The 23,344-nt window shown below is 36.7% G+C and overlaps 1 non-coding gene across 1 annotated transcript; it reads right to left on the reverse strand.

Annotated features, from left to right (window-relative positions):
- Positions 1-21,168: 21,168 nt before the first annotated feature.
- Positions 21,169-21,331, reverse strand: LOC149991116 (U1 spliceosomal RNA). The gene has a single exon (XR_016508820.1). It is a non-coding gene; the product is annotated as a U1 spliceosomal RNA (small nuclear RNA).
- Between the last annotated feature and the right edge of the window lie 2,013 nt (positions 21,332-23,344).

A 23,344-nucleotide genomic window follows, 5' to 3' on the forward strand; every position in this document is an offset into this window, starting at 1 on the left:
GTGAAAGATTGATACTATTAGAACTAAGATGCTTTGGTGGTTAACTCCAAGAAGAGAATACATAAACTTGTCCTGGTATATTTTGCTACCCAGCTGCCTGGAAGATGGAGAATAAACACTCTAAAGTCCATTCTACTTCTCAGACTCTCATAATTATCTGAAGCTCTAGTTAAGCATAAAAATATTTTGAATAAGGTTGAAAATTATTTCTTTCTCCACCAGAATATAAAAATACACATTTTTAGTGATATTTATGATGAACAAACAATTGTGTGTTCTGATTTATATTTTTTTAATTATCTTGATTAAACATGATTCGTTATTGTACTTTTATCAATAAATAAAAGTAGATCACAGGGAAAAATCATGTCATATACAATCTCCATTCATTGTTTTTAATGAGAAAAAAAGATTATCCAAGGAAAAAGGAAAAGACTCAGTTTAGATTTCAGTTTTACAGCACTTAAAACTCCCAGAGTATATTATAGCCATTTTTCGTCATCCACCATGTATTAAATGAACATAAATTCAGACAGGCTTGTCATATAGGAAAAAATAATTTCTAAGATACTTCCTGTTAAAACTCTGAACTAACCAATGCATAGCTCTTTATTCATGGTGAAAGAGGTAGATCCAACCTCATGAAGATTGCAAAACCGACTGAAGGAGCAGTCAAAGTTGCAGAAGTTCAGAGTTCAGCCAGGCAGATAAAACATGGGGACAAAGGGATAGGCAATCTGCAAGCATGTTAAACTAAACTGATTGTGATGAGAGGAGAATGGTCAGTAGTCCAAGATGAAGCTGCATGGACCCTCAATGGGTAATAGAATAAAAAAAAAATACATCTGAGAGCATATAGTTTAGAAAAGTGTTGGGAGAAGTCTTGGACCTCAATTTTTGGTATATAAAATAGGGGTGAATATATTAACCATGGGGTAGGATATTGGATGGGTTAAATGAGATGTGTATAAAACATTTAGCACACTGCATAACTCGTAGCACAATAAGAATTATTTATTTTAAGACTATGAATAGTAAAGAACATGAAATAACGTTGTACTTAGTGTATCGTTTTTCTATACAATTCTGGGTCACCTTTGCAAATATTACTGCAGTATTGACACCTACTTAGCTTTTAGTCATTTCTTAAGCTGATTTATTTTATTTTATTATTTTCTTTTACTTCATTTTTTATTTCCACCTTATTTTTATTTTTTAAGTATACTTTATTATTATGCTGTTACAGTCATCACAATTTCTTTTCCCTTTGCTCCCGTCTGCCCAGTACCACCCTTACCTCTGGCAATCCCACCCCCCTTAGTCCATGTCCATGGGTCATGCACATAAGTTCTTTGGCTTCACATTTTGCTATATTATTCCTAACTCCCCCCTGTCTATTTTGTACCACTTAATTATGCTTCTTAATCTCTGCACCATTTCTCCTCTTTCCCCCTGGTAACTCACCAAATGATTCTCATACCTATGATTCTGTTCCTATTCTAGTTGTTTACATATATATTTTTTAGATTCTGTTTTTGATAGTTGTGAGCATGTTGCCATTTTAATGTTCATAGTTTTGATATTCTTTTTCTTAAATAAGTTTCTGTTACATTTCATATAATAATGGCTTGGTGATAATGAACTCCGTTAGCTTTACCTTGCCTGAGAAGCATTTTATCTATCCTTCATCCTAAATAATAGCTTTGCTGGATAGAGTAATCTTGGTTGTAGTTCCTTGCTTTCCATCACTTTGAATAATTTTTGCCAGTCCCTTCTTGCCTGCAAAGTTCCTTTTGAGAAATCTGCTAATAGTTTTATAGGCACCCCTTTGTAGTTAACTCTGCTTTTCTCTTGCTGCTTTTAATATTTTCTCTTCATCTTTAACCTTTGGCATTTTAATTATGATGTGTCTTGGTGTGGTCCTCTTTTCATTTAGCTTGTTTGGGACTCTAGTTTTGTTTCCTGGACTTGTATATCTATTTTGCTTCTTTTTGGTGAAAGGTTCTGTTTATATAAAACTAAGTCCATTTAATCTAGAGTGTTGTCCAATTCCTCAATATTCTTAGTGTTTCCTTGTTTCGAAGATCTGTCCACTGTTGACAATGGGGTGTTAAAGTCCCCTACTATAAGTGTGTTGCTCTTGATATCCTTGTAGTCTTCCAAGATTTTCCTTATATATTTGAGAGCCCCGATGTTGGATGCATATATGTTTACCAGGGTTATGTTTTTTTTTAGTTTTTAACCTTTTGATGTTTTTATTTGTTTAATGAACACTGATACGAAAGCTGTCACAATACAATCTAACAAAATTGTTTTTTTAATTTTTGATTTATTTATTGTTTTTGTATTATAGCTGTCCCTTTTCTCCACATCCTTACCAGCACTTGTTTGTTGATTTGTTGATGATGGCTTTTCTGACTGGTGTAAAGAGGTATCTCACTGTGGTTTGTATTTGCATCTCTCTGATGGCTAGTGATGTTCAGCATTCTATCTTATGTCTATGGACCCTCTGAATGTCCTCTTTGGAGAAGTATTTGTTCAGTTGCTTTGCCCTAGTACAGGTCTTTTATCTCTTCAGTTAAGTTTACTCCTAGGTACTTTATTTTTCTTGTTCCTATAGTAAATGGGGTTTATTTTTTTAGTTTCTATCTCTGATATTTTATTGTTGGTGTAAAGAAATGCCTTCGATTTCTGAATATTGACTTTGTACCCTGCTATTTTCTCAAACTCACTTATTATGTCGTGTAGTTTTTTCATGGAGTCTACAGGGTTTTCTATGTACACTATCATGTCATCTGCAAATAATGACAGTTTTATTTCATCATTTCCAGTTTGGATGTGTTTACTTATTTTTCTTGTCTGGTTGCTGTGGTTAAAAATTCCAACACTATGTTGAATAGGAGTGGAGAGAGTGGACATCCTTGTCTTGTTTCTGATCTCAGGGGGAATGGTTTCAGTTTTTGTCCATTAAATATGATATTGGGTTCAGGTTTTTCGTATATGGTATTTATTATGTTGAGGTATGATCCCTATATTCTCATTTTGCTGAGTGTTTTTTATCACAAATGGATGTTGTTCTTTATGAAATGCTTTTTCTGCATCATTGATGTGATCATGTAATTTTTGTCTTCCATTTTGTTTATGTTGTATATTACATTTATTGATTTGTGAATATTATACCATCCTTTCAAGCCTGGGATGAATCCCAATTGATCGTGGTGTATGATTAATGTGTTTCTGGGTCCAGTTTAACAATATTTTTTTGAGGATTTTAGCATCTTTTTTTATCAGCAATAGTGGACTCTAGTTTTCTTTCTTTGTTGTATCTTGACCTGGTTTTAGACTTAGGGTAATACTGGGTTCATAGAAAGAGTTTGGGAGTCTTCCCTCTTCTTGGATTTTTTACAATAATTTGAGAAGTGTAGGCATAAGTTCTTCCCTAAATGCTTTGTTAAAATTCGCCTGTGAAGCCATCCACTCCAGGCCTAGAGTTTTTTGATTACTGCTTCAATTTCACTATTTCTATCATTCTGTTCAGGCTTTTTGCTTCTTTTTGATTCAGTTTTGGAAGATTATGTATCTAGAAATTTGTCCATTTTATCTAGCTTGTCAAGTTTCTTGCCATACAGTTGTTTGTTGTGATTTCTTACAATCCATTGTATTTCTGTGATATTGGTTGTGATTTCTCCTCTTTTGTTTCTGATTTTATTTGCGTTCTCTCTCTCTTTTTCTTGTTGAGCTTGGTTAAAGGCTTGTTGATTTTGTTTATCTTTTGAAAGAACCATTTCCTAGTTTTATTGATTTTTTGAATTGTCTGTGTAGTCTCTGTGTCATTTAATTCTGTTCTAATCTTAATAATTTTCTTTCTTTTACTTGCTCTTTTTTGTTGTTGTTGTTCTTCTTCTTCTAGTTCTTGTAGCTGTAAGGTTAGAGTCTTAATTTGACATTCTTCTCTGCTTTTTAGGTAGATCTGTATTGCTATGAACTTTCCTCATGGGACTGCTTTCACTGTGTCCCATAGGTTTTGGGGTGTTGTGTGTTCATTATCATTTGTTTCTGGAAACTTCTTGATTTCATCCTTGATGTCATCTTTAACCCATTCATCATTGAATATCATGTTATTCATTCTCAGTGAGTTTGGATGTCTTTGATATTTTTTCTTGAGGTTGATTTCTAGTTTACAGGCATTGGGATTTGATAAGATGCTTGATAAAATTTCAATTTTCTTGAGTTTCTTGAGGCTTGTTTTGTTTCCTACCATGTGGTCTATTTTTGAAAATGTTCCATGTGCATTTGAAAAGAACGTGTATTTTGTTTCTTTTGGTTGAAACTATCTATCTATCTATCTATATAGATAGATAGATAGATAGATAGATAGATAGATAGATACATAGATAGATATCAAATAAGTCCATTTGATCTAGAGTGTTGTTCAATGCCTCAATATCCTAGGTGTTTCTTTGCTTTGAAGATCTGTCCATTGTTGACAATGGAGTGTTAAAGTCTCATATGATGAGTGAATTTTCATTGATATTCTTGTAGTTTTCCAAGATTTTCCTTATATATTTGGGTGCTCCTATGTTTGGTGCATATATATTTTCCAGGGTTATATCTACTTTATGGATTGTTCATTGTACCCTTAAGTATTATGAAATATTCTTCCTTCTCTCTTTTTATGGGTTTTGTTGTGAAATGTATTTTGTCTAATATAAGTATTGTGAACCCCACTTTCTTTTTCATGCATGTTTGCTTGAAATACTTTTTTCCATCCTTTCACTTTCAGTCTGTGTAGATCTTTTGTTCTGATGTTGGTCTCTTGTAGACAGAATATTTGTGGGTCATGCTTTCTTATCCACTCAGCTACCCTGTGCCTTTTTATTGGAGTATTTATTCCATTTACATTTAATGTTGTTATTGATAAGTACTTATTCATTGTGATTTCTTCCTTTTTTAGCTGTTTTTTTCTCTCTCTCTTTCTCTTCTTCTTAATAGCATCTCTTGCAATACTGGTTTATAGCAATTTATAGATTCAACGCAATCCTTATTAAAATAACAGTGACATATTTCACAGACCTAGAAAAAATACTCCAGAAATTTATAGGGAACAAAAATGTCCCTGAATAGCTTCAGCAATCTTGGAACAGAAGAACACTGGAGGAGGAATCATAATATAGTATTCCCTCTCTTATCACATGTATTACATTCTAGACACCCCCACAATAGGTGAAAATCTGTGAAGTAGAATCCTTACATTTATTTTAGTATTTATATACATTTTAAGGCTTTATAAACCCTTCCCACACACTTATAAACCATTCCCAGTGCCTTATTAACCTTATAGAAAAAAATCCGTAATAAATAATTAAACATATATATATATATATATTTTTTAATATCTTGCGATACAGTGAAACCACTCTAAGTGATCCACGATATAGAGGGACTACTGTATCTGATATCAAACTAGAATACAAAACCACTGTAATCAAAACAGGCTGGTACTGGCTTAAGAACAGACATATAGATCAATGGAACAGAATTGAGAGCCCAGAAGTAAACCCAGGTCTATATGGTCAACTAATATTTTACAAAGGTGGAAAGAACATCAAGTTAAATGAAAAGAGCCTCTTCAACAAGTGATGCTGGGAGAACTGGACAGGGACATGCAAAAAATAGAACTAGACCACCAGCTTACACCATACACCAGAATAAATTCAAGATGGATCATAGACTTAAATGTAAGCTATGAAACCAAAAAAGTCCTAGAGGACTCTCTTTTTCTTTTTCTTCTCAACGCAGGCTCTTTAGCATCACTTGCAATGCTGGTTTGGTAGAGATGTATGCTTTAGTTTTTCTTGGTCTGGGAAACTCCTTATTTCACTTTCCTTTTTGAAAGAGAGCGTTGTTGGGTAGAGTAGTCTTGGTTGTAGGCCTTGGTTTTTTATCTCTTGAAATATTTTCTTGCCATTCCCTTCTGGCTTGTAGTGTTTCTGTTGAAAAATCAGTTGATAGCCTTATGAGAGCTCCCTTGTGTGTTATTTGCTCGTTTTCTCTTGTTGCCTTTAGGATTCTCTCCTTGTCTTTGAATGTTGCCATTTTAATTATGATGTGCCTTGGAGTGGGATTCCTTGGGTTCATCTCCATTGAGACTCTGTGCTTCCTGTGCTTGTGAGACTTTTTCTCTCCTCATGTTTGAGAAGTTTTCTGTCGTTACTTTTTCAAATAAGTTTTCTATCACTTGCTCCTCTTCATCTCCCTCTGGTATCCTTATGATACAAATATTTTTTAAATTATATTTTATTGATTATATTGCTACAATAGTTCCAATTTTTCCCCTTTGCTCCCCTCTGCCCAGCACCCGCCTACCCCAACAATCCTCCCCTAAAGTCCATGTCCCTGGGTCATACATACAAGCTCTCCCACCTCATCCTTTCATTCTTCTTCTTCTTTTTTAAAAATTAATTAATCAATTAATTAATTATTTTAACAATAAAAAATAACAATCTCTCCCTCTCAGACTTAAGACCCTTTATAATCTTATAAAGGACAATGGGTGAAGGTCTCGAGCTCCTCTAGTTGCTTCAAGCTGGACATGGTCGTTGTCCCACCTACCCTTGGGTCCAGAAATCCCTAAGAAGAGTTGGGGTGTGGAGGGGAGGATGGCCTTCCCACATGGGGAAGGACCGTGCAGACTACAAGTCAGTTGGCTGTCCTTAGACAATGGCGTGCTTGGTTTAACAGGCTGGCAGCCTTGTTGTGTTCTAGGGGCAACAGGTTTGGCAACAGGATTAGAAGGCATCATTCAATCCATAACCACTAGATGACAAAAGGCAGGTATTAATTTTTCAATGTCCCACATTAGGGAAAAGAAGGACTTCTTTGGAGGAAGTTGTGCCAGGGACATCTAACCTGTCCAAAATCCTTTTGCCTATTTTACTTAGTTTGGGCTGAGGGAAATAGTTTAGGTTTCCTCCCCTCTCAGACTTCTGGGCTCTTTCTTTCCAAGCCATTAGGATAGAAAAGAGAAACAAGTTTTAAAGTGAAGCCCACAGACCACTCCATACTTCACCAACCCAGCTACTTAGTTCAGCCAAACCGTTTAGTCTCAGGAGGCAGTGATGTAGACAGGATTAAGTGAGGCCTATATGTACAGACAATTACTCAGGTAATGAGATCATAGGCTTATGCCCTTTGAAAACAGAAAACACATGTTAATTTATGTAACATAACCCACAAACAAGTCTAAATCTGTAAGACTGTCTTATGGGAAAGACATCCAGTTGCAAGGCATTTGACATTCTTCTTGCCTGTAAATTAAACATCTTGAATGATACCACAGACATAATAGTTTAACTTTCAAATGAAAACAAATTTTAAATGAAAAGAAACTTTAAAGACGGTTAGCTGCACTATTTTATAGTCTACCACTGATCATTGTGATTTTTCTTGAATCACAATTTTTCTCCCTAAGATTACCCTCTTTGTAATTAAAGGGACTGCATTAAGTCCATTTTTAATTTATCCTGTTCATTTGAATAAACACATCAAGAGCAGCAAATGATCACTCATGATATTTAGTTCTGCTTTGCTGGAACATATGTAAGCAACGTTTAGGGTGACTTTTAGTCTGACCTTCAGGGCACAGAATCTGAGCCTCATACCTGGCATTCAGCCTTGCCTGTAAACACCTGTCTTTTCCAAGTCCTTCTGGTTTTCTATTGTGCCTTAAGGTCACTTCTAGTCATCTTTCAGAAAAACAACCTTCATTCCTTCCCTGGAATGATTGCTATGAACCGCACAACCAACCAAGGTACCAGGCCTTTTATCTCGTAGGCTTTTATTACCTTTGAAATTCAATCCCAGTTCCTCAGGGCTCTTTGGTAACAACCAGAGGCCAAGCATGTCTCCTTAAGCATGACATTCCAGTCAAAGTCTTGGTCAAAAAAAAAAAAAAAAAAAAACCTCTATTAACAACTGGTCCTATTAGTTTTATGCAAAGAACCTTGTGTCATTACTTACGTCTTTAGAATGTCAAACTCTGGAGGGATCAGATAGGGAGAAAAATATACAGTGTGAAGGAAAATCCTTGTCCTTCTAATATTTACGGAACTTGCATTTCCATTCTTTATATTTTCATTCAAATATTTTTATGTTTGTTGTTGTCCTGCATCTCTCTTAAACCTTCTTCATTTTTTTTTTCAGTTTTTTTTTTCATTTTGTTGCACTATCTGGGAATATTTTTCTACATTGTTCTCTAGCTCACTGATCTGATCCTCTGTTTTATTTATCCTGTTTTGCTTCATTCTACTGTGTCCTTTAGTACATAAATTATGTTGTTCATTTCTTCCTGGCTCTTATTGATAATTTTTATGTCCTTTTTCATTTTGGTGTATTTCTCAGTAAGTTCCTTGTAGCTTCCCTGGAGTTCTTTGTAGATTTCCTTGCGTTCCACTGCTGTTTGTTGTAGTTTTGTTTGAGTTTCTTTAATTCATTGATCTTCCTCATTACCACTGTTTTGAATTCCATGTCTAATAGTTTGTTTGCCTTTTTCATCTATCCCTACTTCTGGGAATTTTATACTTTTCTTTTGTTGGTGTGTTATTTTTCCTTCTTTCCATTTTAGTTGGCCTTTTTTTTTTTTGGTTTCTGTTCTTAGATAGACCTCCTTTTATTTCCTGCCTTTGTGGTGTGACTTTCTTGTGTACAGTTGTTGAATTGCTGCCTCCAGCTCATGCCACTTGGAGGGGAGTAATCTGCTTAATAGATTTTTCCAGTAGTATTGCGGATGATTCTACACTGGGACCTAATCCACTGCTTTCCCAGCTATTTCTCTAGAGCCAGTGCCCAAAAGTTTTACAGAGCTCCTGTAGTTTACTTCATCCTCCTTTGGCCTCAGCCAAGGGCAAGTGTGCTCCCTCGGGTAGACCAGGGGACTGGCAGACAGTGGGCAGGCTGTTTGCACGCGGGGACAGGCAGACCAGTTGCTTGCTGGTGCACGTGGGTCATGGGCTCTTCTGAGCATTTGCCCAGCTCTAGCCGCAGGTGGACTGTTTGTGTGCTGGGGTGGTTGGCCGTGTATTTCAATTTCTCTTATTTTTTGCTTTCTCTTCGAGAGCTTTTGTTGGTACTTTTATGCAAAGTAGTGTTTTAATTGATCATAAGAATGTGAAGGCCAAGGCTGGGAGCAGTGTACTTTTCCAACAAAATTGACAAAAATAGGGCTAAAGTAGAAGCAACATGGAAGTAGCAGGTTTATGAGGAGTTGGGTAGGCTTAGGACAAGGGTTATCTGAAGAAAGGAGAAAGTAATAGTATGCAAGATTTTGGTTTTCAATACTATTCTCTATTATAAGAAGCTAAGGCTCCTTGAAGAAATGGGTAGTGCTAGGGCTCTGACATGAGATACATAAAATGAACCTGGAACATCTTGTAATACTGTAAGTTAAGAAAGTGCTAAAAAAATAATGGAGGTATGTCAAAGGGCATAGGCACCAACCTGAAAGGGCTCTCAATGAACAAATCAGAATGGTTTGTTGAACCAAGTAGATAATATGGTATTGGCTTATAACTCTTAAATATAAATACTTATGCATAACTGAAATATGATATAAAATTATTAAATAAATACACAAATGAATAAATAAAAGTGAACAGACAGATCTTCCCTGCATAATTTATATATTGGTTTGGCCATAAAATATGTTCAGTCTTTAAGTAAAAAGAAGGTAAAAATGAAAGACACATTTTTCATGGTTACCAATAACTTTATTAAATAACATATTTACTGTTTTGTTCCACTTCCTTTGGCCATCTTTCAGGCAACTTCATAATTATATCTTCCCAAAATTTATTATATTAAAAAATATTTTTATTGTTAACTTTTATAAATTATTATTAGTTTTTAGATTGTATTTATTTATTTCCAGAGCAAGGGGATAGGAGGGAGAAAGAGAGGGAAACATCAATGTGTGGTTGCCTCTCATGCACCCCCAACTAGAGACCTGGTGCAACCTAGGCATGTGTCCTGACTGGGAATCAAACCAACAACATGTGGTTCACAGGCCGGTGCTCAATGCACTGAGCCACACCAGCCAGGGCCCTATTATCTTTTTGAGCAAATAACTATTCTGGATGTCTTTTGCATTCTTTTAGGGAACTTAATTTTTTCCATTGAGAGTTTTGTAAATAGCAAGATAAATGGAAATCTGAACATGCAATGTCTGGCAAATAAGGTGGATGAATCAGAACTTCCTAGCTAAACTGTACAAGTTTTTGGCTAGTCTCACTGAAATATGCAGAGATTTCCAGTCAAGATGGAGGTGTAAGTAAACACAGCTCACCTCCTCACACAACCACATCAGAATTATAACTAAAATATAGAAAAACCATCACTCAGGAACATCTAAAATTGAGTTTAATAGAAGTCTGCCAACTACAGAATTAAGGAAGGAAACCATATCAATCCTGACTGGTAGGAAGGGTGGAGAAATGGAACAGGCTGGTCGCACAGTCATGTGTGGTGGATAAAAATTGGGAGGGGTATCTCAGGAGTGAGATACCATACCATCTTCCCAAGCCCAGGGTTTCATTGCCAGGAAATCCTGGCTGTAAAAACCAGTAGGAATTGAGGTGGTGGAAGAAAGTTTTGAATTTCCAAGCAGTTTCTCTTAAAGGGCCTGAACACGGACTTACTTAGACTCATTCCCTCTGAGCTCCAGCACCAGGGTAACACCTTGAAGGGCACCAATGGCATATGGGGAGGAACTGAAGTATCTAGAATCAGGGTTAGAGCCAAGGGACAGCTTCCTACCAGACAGAACTTCAGGAAGAGACCATTGTTCCTTTTTAAGACTTCCTACAACAGAGCCACAGAGGAGGCCAGCAGGTGCCATATCTGAGACTCCATCAACTTGGCTCATACTGTTTGCCTTGTCCTAGTGATTCTCTGAAGCTCCAGCCTACCCAACTTATAGGTCCACTCAAGCTATTAATTGTGGCTATTCCAAATAAATGGCTTGCCTTAGCTTATGATTCAGGTCTTCCTAAATTCTCTCAAAGAACCAACAGCCAGCCTCCGTGATCCCCATAACCTCATACATTTTTCTAAGAGGCTACAGGCCTGGCACTAGCAGCAGATGACCTTGGTTCATAGCATGGCCTCTCCTGGGCACCTCCAAGTCTAGCCCAAGTAGCAGCTATCTGCAGATTGCATTATAGCTTTTGCTAAATGACCCCAGGTGAAACACAGGTGGTGACTGACCTTGGCCTGTATCACCCGGGAAACCCTGGAACCTGTGAACCCAGTGGACAGTTATAGACTACATTGGAGCAGCATCACCCAACCACCTGCATAAGTGGAACACTCAAAGGAAAAACTCAGTGGGCTCTAGAGCCCTTCTGAACTAAATCCTGCTTTGTAGAGTGGGCTTCTGCATAGCTGACTCTCCACAGAGGGTAGAGAGTGATGGGCAGTTGTCACAATCAGTCCTTGCAACTGACTGGCCTGGGTAAATCCCTCCAATTTCTGGCCAACAGAAATCAAGGTTCAACTACAAGAGGAGGGTGTACTGAGCCCACCAAAGAGCACATCTCAAGTACCCAGCTTGAGTAGTAGAGGAGGCTGTGCCACTGAACCCTATAGGACACCAACTGCATTAAGCCACTCTACCTAGACAGAGAGTCATTTAATACATAGAAACAAACACGAGGAGCCTGCCAAAAGGAGGAAAAAAAGAAATGTGGCCCAAATGAAAGAACAGAATGAAACTCCAAAGACAGAACTATACAAAATGGGGATAAGCAATTGATCAGAAACAAAGTTTAAAACACTGGTTATTAGGATGCTTAAGAAACCTAGTAAGGACTTCAACAGCGTAACAAAGAACCAGTAAGAAATGAAGTATACAGGAATTGAGGTAAAGAACAATTAATAAGGAATCAACAGTAGAGTGGATGAAGCTAAGAATCAAGTCAATAATTTTTAACATAAAGAAGCAAAAAACAACCACTCAAAGCATCAAAAAGAAAAAATAATTTTAAAAAATGAGGATAGTGTAAGGATCCTCTTGGACAACTTCAAGAATACAAACATTCACATTGTAGAGGTACCAGAAGGAAAAATGAAAGAGCAAGTAACTGGAAACCTATTTGAAAAGATAATGAAAGAAAACTTCTCAAATTTGGTGAAATAGATGTGAAAGTCCAGGAAGCACAAAGAGTCACAAACAAGGTGGATGCAAAGAGGCCCACACCAAGACACATCATAATATAAATGCCAGAGATTAAAGATAAAGAGAGAATATTAAAAGCAGCAAGAGAAAAGCAGTTGACTACCTACAGGGGAGTTTCCATAAGACTATCAGTGGATTTCTGAAAAGAAACTTTACAGGCTAGAAGGGACTGGCAAAAGGTATTCAAAGTCATGAAAAGTGGAACTTATAGCCAAGATTGCTCTACCCAGCAATGATATCATTTAAACCAAAAAGCAGAAAAAGAGCTTCTCAGACAAGGAAAAAAAAACTAAAGGAGTTCATCACCACCAAACCATTACTATATGAAATCTTAAAGGGACTTATTTAAGAAAAGGAAGATTTAAACTAAAAACAATAAAATGGCAATAAAGAAAAATCTATCAACAATTGAATCTAAAAAACAAACTAGGCAAAAAAGCAGAGCAGAGACAGAATTATGGATTTTGAGAGAGATTTTGATGGTTGCCAGGTGGATAGGGGGCTAGGGGAATGTATGAAGATTTGAAGGGGTTAAGAAATGCAAATTTGTAGTTACAGAATAGCTATGGGGATGTAACATACAACATAAGAAATGAAATAGCCAAAGAACTTATATGCATGACTCATGGACATGAACAAACTTGTTGGGATTGCCTGAGGGAGTGGAAGTGCTGTGTTGAGGGAGGCAAAGGGGGAAAATAGGGACAACTCTAATAGCATAATCAATAAAGTATAATTTTAAAAAAGCAACATTAACCTGATGGAAATTTGTGTGTTTTCTGTTGACTAATTCTGGATACTTTTCATTGAATGCTGCTTTCATTTGGGAGAAATACTTGTTGGAATTGTTTGGTTTTCAAGAAGGAGCTCATAATAGAGGACTCTCTTTCAATCCCAACATATACACATAATCACCTTTTTTGGATGAAGACCAGCATTCGGTGTAGTTGGTGGTGGTATATTTCCCTTGCCCCATGATATCTTCCATTTCACATTACTGTAACTTTTCATCACCAATCACAATTTATTTTTAAAATGGAATGCTTCCTTTATGTTTAAGTAGGAAATTACATGTGAAAATATGGTCAAGAAGATTTTTGTTTGTTTGTTTGTTTGCTTTGCTTTATTATGTAAAACCCAAACATCAAAGCACTTAACATAACCAAGCTGGTGCAAATGATTTTCAATGCTTGATTTGGATATTTGGAATATGTTGGCTATCACCTGCATGGTATAATGTTGATTGTTCTCATTTAATGTCTTGATTTGATCTTTATCAACTTCAACTGGTCTACTCAACCATGGAGCATTGTCCAGTGAGAAATCATCAGCACAAAACTTTGCAAGCCACTTTTGAGATATTCATTCAGTCACAGGATCTTCTCCATATACTGAACAGATCTTGTTATTGTGTTTCACTTGCATTTCTACCTTTCTTGAAATAATAAAGCATAATATGCCAAAAAAGCCACTTATTTTCTTCCAACTTCAATATTAAAATGATTACACAAAAATTCAGCAATATGCACACCGATATGACAGCTGTCATAATGCAATTTGACAATTTTTTTTCAAATGAAGTTACAGACAACTAAATACTACTAGAAATAGCTTATGGACAACTGAATTAACATTTTTACCAACCCAATAGGTGCCTTTCCTTCCAGGAGGTGAAACTTAATTCCACCCCCTTGAGTGACGGCTTGATGTAGTGACTCACTTCCAATGAATAGGGTATAGAATAAGGGAGGAGGGCTAATTTTATAATGCAGAAATCTTGTACACACTACCTTAGCCAAGTGATTAAGGTTAACATTATCAAATATAAGGCAAGTTAATCACATGTACTTTTTGTATAATAGGGTGAAAACTGCACTTCACCTGTCTTATTTTACTCCCTGAAACCCTTAATCTCAGTCCAACCATGAGAAAAACATCAGGCAAACAAAAATTGATGGACATACTATAAAATACCAGAGATATAATTGTCAAAACTGTCAAAATCATGAAAAAAATGCAAGCAAAGCCTGAGAAATTGTCACAGACCAATGGAAGCTAAAGATAAAATGATTACTACATGTGATGTTGATGTGGGATCCTTAAATAGAAAAGGGCATTAATGAAAACTAGTGAAATCTGAATAAAGTCTCTAATTTGGTTAATAATAATGTACCAATGTTTTTCCTTAGTTGTCACAAGTAAATCAGGATTATATAAAATGCTAACAACAAGGGAAACTAGGTATAGAGTAAATGAAGATATCTGTACTATCTTTGCAACATTATTGTAAATCTAAAATTATTCCAAAATTTAAATATGTTTTAAAAAGTAAGTGGTAAGAAGGACTTCCAAAAGGATTAAACCATAAACATAAATAATGCACATGTTATAATTATCATTTTCTGCCACAACTCAGTTTGTCTATGTGTAATAGAAGATTGATAAATGTTAAACATTCTCAAGCAAATTTTTAGAGAATATGACTAACTTCCTAGATAACTGATGTTGTTGAGATTGAGGTGTGTATTTCTAGTTCTTGTAGAACGTAAGGGGAGGAAAAAGATTCACAAATGGAATGAGGCTCTAGATAAACTTGATGACTATTTATAGAGTCAATTTCAAAGATAGGATTGGTTAGAAAAAAAGGAGACAAGAGAAAGAGAGAGAGTGAGAGTGAGAGAGAGAATGGGGTGTGTGTGGAGAATGGGAATAATCTCTCCTAGAAATAATCTCGGTATTGTGATATGTTCTGATATGTTTGTAATGAAATAGGGGACATGAAAAGCTAGAGTTAAGGTCAGTTGCTGCAAGGAGGAGCACGGGGAAATTTGAAAAGATATATATGAAGGTGAGATATGGAAGAAAGGAAAACTGATGATACTTTAATTTATTGCCAAATTAAAAAATTAAAAAGGGGAATAGGAGATGGTGTAAATACCTAGAAGGGGGAAATGATTGTTTAATTAAGTTACAATGAAAAGCCAATTTGGTGGCCAAGATGGAGGCGTAGACAGACAGGCTGCGTCTACCTTCCACAACTAAGAAGGAATACAACTACCTCAAAACTAGAAACAATCAGAGGTTCCAGAAAATGAAAGTGCATGGAAGTCCAGCAAACAAGGGTATGAAGAAGAAATACTCATCCAGACAGGTAGGAGGGGCGGAGCCTAGGCAGAGAGGACACGATGTGGTGGTGGCAGCGGTGGCAACAGCAGCAGGCCGGCAGAAAGTGCAGTTACATGTTTTAAAAAAAGGAGGGAAACTTTGGGAGTGTTCCCAGCTCCCCACCAGAGCATCTCACTGTCCCAGCTCTGGGGAAAATTAAGCCTCATTCCTTTTGACTGTGCAAACCAGTGCGGTTGAGACAGAGGCAGGAACTGCCGGTCTCTTAGCAGAGTCCGCTGGTTTAAAGAGCCCCCACAGAACTAGAATATCCGCAGACACACCCATTCTGGGAACAACGGCCAGAGTAACAGCTAGAGGGGCTTCAGTCCAGTGCAGAAGTGGGAGAAGTGCCTGGAAAATGGGCGAGTGCTGGGCAAGCAGCATCGTTCCTTCTCAGACACCTTCCCCGCATAGAGCGCCACAACGTGGTGAAACAGTTTGCCCATTACTGATGAATACCTAAGGCTCTGCCCCTTAATTGTAGTAGGAGCGACAGCTATGCCTGGGACGTGGAAGAAAACAAACACAGGAGACTTCGGACAAGATGGAGGCCCAGACTGACACACTGCATCTCCCTCCACAACAAAGAAGGAATACAACTACCACAAAACCAGCAATAACCAGAAGTTCCAGAAAATAAATGGAAGTCCAGCATATGAAGTTATAAAGAAGTGGTGCTCATCCAGACAGATAGGAGGGGAGAAGCCGGGGAGGAGAGGTCAAGCTGTGCTGTCCACAGCAGCAGCAGTGATGGTGGCAGGACAGCGGTAAGCACAGACACCCGTATTTAAGGGGAGGCAAGAAGCACTGGGGAGCACCCCCGGCTGCAGACCAGACCCGTCAGCTTGCGATTCCAAAGCCGAGGAAGGCAGACCCCCATTACCTTGGACTGTGAAGCACTATAGGGCTGGGGATGGAGGAGGAGGCTCCCGTTCTCTCAGCAGAGAGTGAATGGCAGGAATCCCTCTTGGACCCCCACCTCCACAGAAAATGCCTGGTTGTGGAGAGTGCACAGGGCTCCGCCCCCTATAGTGTAGGAGGTGTGACAGCCCTGCCAAGGAAGCATAGGTAAACCCAAAACTGTTCAGGATGGCAAAGATCATGATAGAGATTACAGTGACACAGCTGACCAGACAGCAAATTTCTAACCTAACAAAGCAGCAGATAGCAAATTTTTCTGAGGCACAGTTCAGAGCTTTGCTTATAAAAGTGCTTACAGACGTAACAGCAGGTCTTAAACAAGACAGGGAAGGAATGAAGGCTAGTCCTGCTGAAATGAACAAAAACACATATGCAACTAGTGGTGAGGGCAAGAAAACCAGGGATCAAATTAACAAATCGGAACATAGGGAAGGAACAAACAGTCAACCAGTGCAGAAAGAGGAAATGAGAAGTGAGGAAAATGAGGAGAGGCTCAGAAACTTATCGGACAGCTATAAGTGGGCCAACATCTGAATCATAGGGTTGCCAGAAGGTGAAGAAGAACTAGAAATGGAAAAATTATGTGAAAAAATAATGAAGCAGAACTTCCCGAACTTGGGGAAGGAAATAGACTTACAGGTCCAGGAAGAACAGAGAGTTCCAAAACAAATGGACCTAGGGAGAACCACTCCAAGACCCATTATAATAAAAATGTCAAAAATTAAAGCTAAAGAGAGAATATTAAAAGCAGCAAGAGAGAAGAAAAGAATCATGTACAGAGGGGTCCCAATTAGACTGTCAGCTGATTTCTCAAAAGAAACTCTGCATGCAAGAAGGGACTGGCAAGAAATATTCAAAGTAACGAAAAGCAAAAACCTACAACCACGATTACTCTATCCAGCGAAACTTTCATTCAGAATAGAAGGGCAGAGAAAGTGCTTCCAGAACAAAGTAAAACTGAAGGAGTTCCTCAGATCCAAACCACTGTTATATGAAATGTTAAAGGGACTTGTTTAGGAGGAGGATCAAAACTATGAACATTAAAATGAAAACTGTATTACAACAACCAACCACAGAAGCTAGAGAACCAAAACAAAGGCAAACTAAGTAGGCAACGAGATTGTGAACAGAATTATAGGAATGGGGAAAATTATGGGGGGAAGTCATCAGGGAAGAGGAAGGGGGGAAAGGGAGGGAGATAGTGCAGGAATTAAGAAGCATAGTAGGAGGGAGTGGAGTAGATAGGAAGATGTTGTGAAGAACTATATGCACAATCAATGGACATGGACTAAGAAGGGGGACAACTGGAGTGAGGAGGGGTCACTGGGTGGAGGGGAGCAGAGGGAACAGAAATTGGGACAACTGTAACAGCATAATCAATAAATCATATTTAAAAAAGAAAAATAAAAGAAACGTCAATTTGGCAAAGACTGTGTGCTACATCAGACATTTAAGCAAATGATCCCATTTTGCCAGAGTTGAAATTATTGAAATTTTGGGAATGTAGTCATCTAGTTACCAGGAGATTGAGGCAAATTTAGTCTGTATTGATTTAAGAGGGAGATTCAAAACATGTTGTACCATCATTTTGGTAAAGTCTCTGAATAAATAGTTTTTTCTTAAGCAGTGGAACAATGGCATTAGGAAAACTTGTGATTGAAATGGTAATGAAACTTAAAGAGAAGAGGTCAGGGAAAGGCAGCCTTTTCCTCTGGGAGTTGAGATTATGAAAATAATAGGCATTATTACATGTTCTGAAATGACACAAAAGAATAATTAGCATGCTTTATTGCTAGCTTTCATATATGGAATACAGCAACAGAATCTGAAAATAACAATTTATATTACCTTTTATAGAAAGCATAGCCTTAAGTACAAACTTTTTTAACAGTACCAAAAAAGTACAACAAAAGTAGCAGAATATCTGAATCAATAGTCCATCAAATAGTGATCAAATAGGTGAGCAATCTGCTTCAACTTTTGATGCTATATTGGCTAGTTTTAATTTAAACCATGGTTAAATCCAGAATAAAACTAACTCCAGGTCCACACATTTTGTGTGATATTTTTTCAATTATGCAGTAGCTGCAAATAATTAGGAATTGGCAAATTTAGTGACTTACTCTGCATTGTCTATCTTCTTTTAAAGAGTAATTTATAATATTATCATGATAGATAGATGTTATCATATATTTGTCCAAATCCATAGAATGTACAACACCAAGAGAGAATCTTAAGGTAAACTATGGTTTTGAGTGATTATGATATGTCAAGGTAGGTTCAGTTTTAGTAAAATAAAATGATAATGTCTATCACTCTGATAAGTGATGTTGGTAATGGGGGAGGCTATGCATGTTTTCGTGTATAAGGTCAATGTGATATCTCTGTACATTCCTCTCTATTTGTAAACCTAAAACTGCTTTAGGAAACAAAGTCTTAAAAAGATGGTATAACAGTAAAATTAGAAAATCTGAAGAAAAAGATTAATTTAAAAGCAGTTTATATGTTTGTGATAGATTGATTCTATACAAATTTATATTTTTTCTTTTGAAAAGTCAAAATTAAGTAGCAAATTATATTATATCCTCCTTTTCTCACCAATGGAATATGTTTAGACCAAATTGCCAGTCACATTTCCATAGTTGGTGATAACATGTTTGAGTTTGTGGAAAAAAAACTCATGTGGAAATAGTGCCCAGAACATTGATCTTGCAAATTGAAAAATCAGGGCAAGCACAGGAACCTTGCTATGGTGTATTGCGTATACAGAATATGAACAGCAGAAGAAGGAAGTGCTTAAGAAGAGAGTCATAAGTGGTAATAAGCCAAAGAGGTTAAAGTACAAATGGAAGAGAAAAGAAGAGACAGATATGTTAACAGAAGCAAAAGAGAGAGTGCTGCAGAAACTCACAGTTAAATTGTTTCCTGTCAAAATCAGGGTCATATAAAGAAGAAAAGGAGATAAGCTGTCATTGAAAGCAAGGAGTTGAAGATGGAACCAAGTGAGAAAAGGCTATGGTAAAGAAAGGCTGGCCACAGCCCTCAAAGACTGTCTGAGCCATTTTAGGGATATTTCTTAAAATTACAACCATTTTCTTTTGATTGGGCTGTTAGGGCCAGTTTTGAGGAAAATCCTTCAGATATACAATTGAGAACAAATTGCAAAAACATTTTGGGGATTTCGTCTTATGCTCTACCTGGTTTGTGCTGGCTGAGTCTCAGAGTGCCTATCTTTTCTTGCTGCTTGTCTCAGATTTCCAGATTATAAGACTTTAATGAATATGAGGTAAGAAGGTAAAGGAATCACAGTAGCTTGAGATTTATGTAGAGAGTATGTCATCAAGGCTGTTTTCCCCTCTTTCATCTTCACAAAGTGTATAGATTATGAGACAAAGATCTGTGGGATTTGTAAATCAACTCAAAGCTAATAGTGATGTTTGGAACTTGTACTGAGTTTGCTTTGCTAGAGCTACTTCTTTCAATTCTAGAATTTTACATAACTCTTTCTTGCATACACTATTATTGCCTTTCTAGATAGATTCATAGGTTACTCCTCGTGTACAGAATATACTAGAGGCTCACTTCACAGCATGAGACCAAGACCTGAATGTTAAACTATTGGAAAGCAGCTAGAACAATCTGTGCAAGGGCAATCAGAGCCTCCAGGTTCATTCAATACTAACTTAGAACATTTAATGAGAATTGGGAAAATCTCACTGTGTGTTGTATATTTCTAAATTTAGTAACCTGGCATCCTCTTCTCTATTTCACACTCTTTCATATATTCTGATCTATAACATTAGGCTTACTAGAGTAACTTGTCTTTGATATGTGGAGCTGCTTTTCAATAATGCAGTAAGCCAAATTGTTCTTTGTAAGAATTGTGTATGTGTCTTTTCTTTAAGGAGGAGGAGGTCTTGGAGAAATATTTGTATTTTTTCTTGAATTTATTGGGGTGACATTGGTTAATAAAACCAAATGTATAACTCAATAAAACATCATCTGCACACTGTATAGTGCACTCATCACCCAAAGTCAAGTCTCTTTCTATCGCTATTGATTGCCCCCTTTGTCTATTTTCACCTCCTTCCCACCTTGAGAAATTTTGGTTGTGATTTGGTTTTCTTTCCTGAATATTGCAGCACCTAAATCAAACTAACCTTTGTGTCTCTTTATTTAAAATGAACTCTCCAAATGTGTAAATGAGGCAGTCATATAGGTTAACATTGCTTGTGTTCATGTTATTAATGGTTTCTCTTAGTATATAAATTACTCTATGTGTGAAGGATAAATGTTGCTGGAAACTATTAAGTACATTGTGACATCCATCAAAGAACTGTATACACTAATATAAGAGTTTTACAGTACCACTTGTTATCCATGAATAAGGTCCAAGAATTTTAGATTGCTTCAGACCTGACAAAATTATTCTAGATAAAGGTGGTCACGGATCTACTTGCATTCTTCAGTGGCTTTTTGGCTTGTGCCTATTTGGCTACAGATCGATACAGATAAACTTTCTGAGGGGACCCAGGTTGTTGTGACCTCAGATACAAATTCTGAATGAAATTGCATAAATTCTTGTTAAATGGTATATCACCAGATCAAGAAGTCAAGGGTATGAGGGAGTGGGTGTTTAATTTCCACTTACTAGTCTGTCTGACCTCTCTCCCCTCATCAAGGTTAGATTATTCAGAGTCAAATGACCAAAAGTAAGCAAATACAAAGTTTCCAAACACAGAGTTGCTAATATTTTTATATGATTCTCTGAATAAAGGTATGAGTGGGGTAATACCCTAAAACTAAAGCTGATTAGTTGTATAGCTCTCCCAGAGCTGATGCTTACTTTTTTTTAGGGGAGAGGGCGAGTGAAGTCCCCCTCTACAACAAATTATGCAGTCTAGTTTCCCACATTTGGGGAAATCGCAGGGTCAGCACATCTGCAGTGCAATGGATAAGCCTCGCCCTGGGAAAACCACCTTCATGATCATGGTATCTCCCCTGCCAGGTGAGTATGAGAGCTGATACTTTTAGTTTGCCAACAGTCCATGAGTCAGTCCCTTAGGACTGGTTAATTCAATTTTTTGTCTGATTACTCATATTGGTTGTTTACTGTGTGTAAAACTATGAAAGGACGATAAATGAATTTGCTGCATAAAACCGGGCAGGCAAAAGTAGGTTTATAGTTATTAGTATGGAAAATAACACAATAATTAATAATTAATATGGAAAATAAGACAAGAATAAACTGTGTGTTTTGCATACTCACAACTGTAAACCTACTTTTGCACACCCATAGTTGTGTGTGTGTGCGCACACACTCACATCCTTTCTGTGTTACAATAATAAATTTAATTTTGCAATTTGACTCCAAACTATAGGTTTTTTAATAGTGTAGTTAATACAATGTGACATGACATTTCCACTATGAATACTAAAAATCTATTTGCTATCTATAGTCTGCAGGGCAGAACCTCAATATATACTGAAAGAAGTTATGCATGTGAATTGCTAATCACATGAAAAACCCATCACTGTACATTAAGGAGATTGTTAGGAACTTTTGTTTTTGTTTCCTTTTAGGTGATAGATTTGTGAAAACAGCCACTGAGTCTCTGTTGAATCTCAGTGTTGAACAGAAGTTCTATGGCCATTTATTTATTTTTTCTGAGACATATTGGTCCAGCTCTTTCACTTTGTTGAATGTTCCATGTTTGGCAGAGGTAATATTACATATTTTATTTTATGTTTGAACCATGCCTAGATTGTGGAAATGGTCTATACAAATTAGGCTCAACTTGTTGAATTCACATTTATTATTATTTCTTTAATGCTTGACAGTGATACCTTCATACTTCATAGCAAGCTACAAATAAGTGTGACTTCTATTCCTCATCAGGATGCAAAAAATATTTGTTTCTACTGACTGCCACTGAGAGGTAATATCTAGACATTTAATAGAACCAGCATGATCGTTTTGTCTGGAAGGTTGCATCTGTTAAGCATTTTAATGTGCTATGCTTGACTTTTTATTGCTTATAGATATCCGGCACTGAGAATGACTTCAGAGGTCACAGAGTCAACATAATAGCCACATCAGCCCTGCATCTGCCTTTAAGTTGCACGACAAAGACTTCCAATTTATGAGAAACTGATCTGTTTTCCTAAAGATCCTTGCTAAAGGAGATTCCTGACTCCCATAAGTCACTCATTTCAGTAACTAATGATCCTTACTGTCAGTTGAACAGGCTTGGCAAGTTTCTGGAAAGAGAAGCTCCTTTTAAGTCTGCCATAATAGATATAGATAATTGATGCTTTTCTTGGGAGAACAAAAGAAAAACTCAGAAAAACAATTGCAAAAAAAACAATTAGTCTATTATTCTCTGGGTTGAAGAATTTTAATTCTTCACCACACCTTGTTATTTATTTATTTATGTTAGATTTGGTGAAATATAATAATTTTTAAATTTAATATTTATTGTATTTTTTCATTACCATTAGTCCCTTTATACCTCTCTACTCCCAGTAATTACCACACTATTGTCCATGTCCATGAGTACTTTTTCAGTTTTTCTCAATCTACACCTTATTTAAATAAATTTTAGTCACATTTTCATTATTTTATAGATGCTATTCAAGCTTTTTACATGTCTTTAAAAATGTGTATTTTCAACTTTGGACACAGTACCCTGGACAAATATATGGGTGGGAAGTATCTTATCTAATAAATCTCAATTTTCCAAAGCATTTTTCCATTTAAACGAGCACCCAAATACGTAAAGGAAATACTAGAAGACCACAAGAAGAACATTAACAACAACACACTCATAGTAGGGGACTTCAACAACCCATTATCAACAATAGCCAGATCTTCGAAGCAAAGAAACACCAAGGATATACAGGCATTGAACAACACACTAAACCACATGGACTTAACTGATTATATATATAGAAAGTTTCAGCCAAACGAAGCAGAATATACATTCTTTTCAAATGTACATCGGACATTTTCAAGGATAGACCACATGA

The sequence above is a fragment of the Furipterus horrens genome, unplaced genomic scaffold (genome assembly GCF_987537825.1).
Source record: "Furipterus horrens unplaced genomic scaffold, mFurHor1.1.pri manual_scaffold_17, whole genome shotgun sequence".
Taxonomy (NCBI): Eukaryota; Metazoa; Chordata; class Mammalia; order Chiroptera; family Furipteridae; genus Furipterus; species Furipterus horrens.